At 52.4% G+C, this 3,730-nt stretch overlaps 1 protein-coding gene across 1 annotated transcript in view; it reads left to right on the top strand.

Annotated features, from left to right (window-relative positions):
* Nucleotides 1–615: 615 nt before the first annotated feature.
* The window catches only part of gpha2 (glycoprotein hormone subunit alpha 2), an 8,164-nt gene continuing 5,049 nt past the window's right edge, over nucleotides 616–3,730 (top strand). Inside the window, exon 1 of the mRNA XM_029745594.1 lies at nucleotides 616–759. The gene's annotated coding sequence lies outside the window, so the exon portion shown is untranslated. The remainder of the gene's footprint in view (nucleotides 760–3,730) is intronic.

The following is a 3,730-nucleotide window of genomic DNA, read 5'->3' as shown; positions in this document are numbered from 1 at the left end:
AGCTAGAAATGCCCGGGCCGAATTCTGATCCCAGTTCGCCCCTGAAAGGTGTGTGTGTGTGTGTGTGTGTGTGTGTGTGTACAGTTCTGTAATGTGTTTTCTTGTGGCCGGTGATGTAAAACTTCTCTACTTTTCCCCTCCATGTCTGCTGTCTCCCAACCCTCCTCTGTACTGCCCTTTACCAGGGGGAGAAGAACTGCCCTTTACCAGGGGGGAGAGAGAGAGAGAGACATGTTGGTTTTTAGGTTTTCTGTAGGTGAAGTGAGAGAGAGAGAGAGAGAGAGGTGCAAAACTGAAAGGTAGACTTACAGTGAACAGGAAAGGAGGGGTCCACACACACACAGACAGAGAGAGACAGAGAGAGACAGAGAGAGAGACAGAGAGACAGAGAGAGACAGAGAGAGAGAGAGACAGACAGAGAGAGAGACAGATGGAGAGAGAGAGAGAGACAGACAGAGAGCGAGACAGACAGAGATCGAGACAGACAGAGACAGACAGAAGGAGAGACAGAGGGAGAGACAGAGAGAGAGACGGAGAGAGAGGGAGAGAGAGACAGAGAGAGAGAGACAGAGAGAGACAGAGAGAGAGAGAGAGAGAGGGGCTGACTGTGGGTGTGACTAAAGGCGTGACTCCGCCTCTCCTCCTGTTTACCTGAGGAGCTACAAATAGCAGTGTAAAGAGGTAGGAAACACACACCTGTCACTGCTGCTGCCGCCGCCTCTCCTGGACTGAAGAACCCCACGCACCACACCTTTACAGGTAACGCTAGCGCCTCACACACACACCTGACAATTACTGTTCAGGTTCTGACTTGTAGAGCTTGTTGCACGTTGTTAATTGTGTATTTTCTTCACATATTTAGGATATATTACTTTGTTAGAGACTGGAGGCTTTTTTGTGTTTCAATTCTGTCTGTCTCTGGCAATATAAGAGGTGCATGAACGTTTCAGTGAGTCACATGCATTTAGTCTGTGTTTTACACAAAGTACAAAATGATTCAATTTATCCATGAAATTGTCCGCAATCAATATCTCTGGGTGACAATAGGAAGTGAATGGATTGGTGTGTTTCGGATAAATCCGGTCATGTGTATTTACAGTCTACACGTTAGTGGGATCTGTTTTGCCAAGGGCTTCAGTAACAGTTAGGTTTGTCATACAGGACTAGGAACAGAGTATGATGGATAAACATTGAGTTCCACGTCGGTCACTTGGGGCTGAATTTGTACTTCAGATCAGTGCTCGTAAATCAGACTTTCAAACCAACGATATTTATTAGATCGGAACACACACAGATAAAACAGAGTAACAGTTAATCAACCACGGAAACACTTCTGTCAGAGACTAAACGATGCATATGACCACAGAGGACACACACACACACACACCACACACACACACACACCACACAACACACACACAACACACACAACACACACAACACACACACAACACACACAACACACACACACAACACACACAACACACCACACACACCACACACACACAACAAACACACACACACACACAACGCTCAAACAACGCTCAAACAACACAACACATACACGACACACTCACACGACACACACAACACATACACACTCACACGACACGCACAACACTCACAACGCTCAAACAACACAACACATACACGACACACTCACACGACACACACAACACACACAACGCTCAAACAACACAACACATACACGACACACACACGACACGCACAACACACACAACGCTCAAACAACACAACACATACACGACACACTCACACGACACACACAACGCTCACACAACGCTCAAACAACACAACACATACACGACACACACAACACAACACACACAAGATGTACGACACGCACAACACACGCACGACAAACGCACAAACACACATTCATACACACACTCTGAGGCATGGAAACCCCAATACGTCCCAAGAGAGGAAAAAGCGGGGTATTCCCCGTCAGTGATCGCCTGGTTAATTTGATGTAATAACAGCTTCCCAAGGCGATTCCCGTCGCCACGGTGAATGGAGAGACTGGAAAAGACTGAGCTGCAGGAGGTCAGGTCAGGAACACAGAATTACAGAACAGAATTCCCAGGAAACATGACTTAACTGTTTTTGTGTTAAATACAAGTGGTGGTGTAGGGGGGGTAGAAGTGGTGGTGTAGGGGGGGTAGAAGTGGTGGTGTAGGGGGATAGAAGTGGTGGTGTAGGGGGGTAGAAGTGGTGGTGTAGGGGGGGTGGAAGTGGTGGTGTAGGGGGGTAGAAGTGGTGGTGTTGGGGGGTAGAAGTGGTGGTGTAGGGGGGTAGAAGTGGTGGTGTGGGGGGTAGAAGTGGTGGTGTAGGGGGGTAGAAGTGGTGGTGTAGGGGGGTAGAAGTGGTGGTGTAGGGGGGTGGAAGTGGTGGTGTAGGGGGGTAGAAGTGGTGGTGTAGGGGGGTAGAAGTGGTGGTGTAGGGGGGTAGAAGTGGTGGTGTAGGGGGGTAGAAGTGGTGGTGTAGGGGGGGTAGAAGTGGTGGTGTAGGGGGGTGGAAGTGGTGGTGTAGGGGGGTAGAAGTGGTGGTAGGGGGGTAGAAGTGGTGGTGTAGGGGGGTAGAAGTGGTGGTGTAGGGGGGGTAGAAGTGGTGGTGTAGCGGGGGTAGAAGTGGTGGTGTAGGGGGGTAGAAGTGGTGGTGTAGGGGGGTAGAAGTGGTGGTGTAGGGGGGTAGAAGTGGTGGTGTAGGGGGGTGGAAGTGGTGGTGTAGGGGGGTGGAAGTGGTGGTGTAGGGGGTAGAAGTGGTGGTGTAGGGGGGTGGAAGTGGTGGTGTAGGGGGGTGGAAGTGGTGGTGTAGGGGGGTGGAAGTGGTGGTGTAGGGGGGTGGAAGTGGTGGTGTAGGGGGGTAGAAGTGGTGGTGTAGGGGGGTAGAAGTGGTGGTGTAGGGGGGTAGAAGTGGTGGTGTGTAGGGGGTGTAGAAGTGGTGGTGTAGGGGGGGTAGAAGTGGTGGTGTAGGGGGGGTAGAAGTGGTGGTGTAGGGGGGTAGAAGTGGTGGTGTAGGGGGGGTAGAAGTGGTGGTGTAGGGGGGTAGAAGTGGTGGTGTAGGGGGGTAGAAGTGGTGGTGTAGGGGGGTAGAAGTGGTGGTGTAGGGGGGTAGAAGTGGTGGTGTAGGGGGGTAGAAGTGGTGGTGTAGGGGGGGGTAGAAGTGGTGGTGTAGAGGGGTAGAAGTGGTGGTGTAGGGGGGTGGAAGTGGTGGTGTAAGGGGGGTAGAAGTGGTGGTGTAGGGGGGGTAGAAGTGGTGGTGTAGGGGGGTGGAAGTGGTGGTGTAGGGGGGTGGAAGTGGGTGGTGTAGGGGGGAGGTAGAAGTGGTGGTGTAGGGGGGGTAGAAGTGGTGGTGTAGGGGGGTAGAAGTGGTGGTGTAGGGGGGTAGAAGTGGTGGTGTAGGGGGGTAGAAGTGGTGGTGGTAGGGGGGTAGAAGTGGTGGTGTAGGGGGGGTAGAAGTGGTGGTGTAGGGGGGGTGGAAGTGGTGGTGTAGGGGGGGTAGAAGTGGTGGTGTAGGGGGGGTAGAAGTGGTGGTGTAGGGGGGTAGAAGTGGTGGTGTAGGGGGGTAGAAGTGGTGGTGTAGGGGGGGTAGAAGTGGTGGTGTAGGGGGGGGTAGAAGTGGTGGTGTAGGGGGGTAGAAGTGGTGGTGTAGGGGGGTAGAAGTGGTGGTGTAGGGGGTAGAAGTGGTGGTGTAGGGGGGGTAGAAG

Source organism: Salmo trutta, unplaced genomic scaffold, assembly GCF_901001165.1.
Source record: "Salmo trutta unplaced genomic scaffold, fSalTru1.1, whole genome shotgun sequence".
NCBI lineage: Eukaryota > Metazoa > Chordata > Actinopteri > Salmoniformes > Salmonidae > Salmo > Salmo trutta.
Note: the sequence above shows the minus strand (reverse complement) of the source record. Positions and strands in the feature narration are given on the sequence as shown.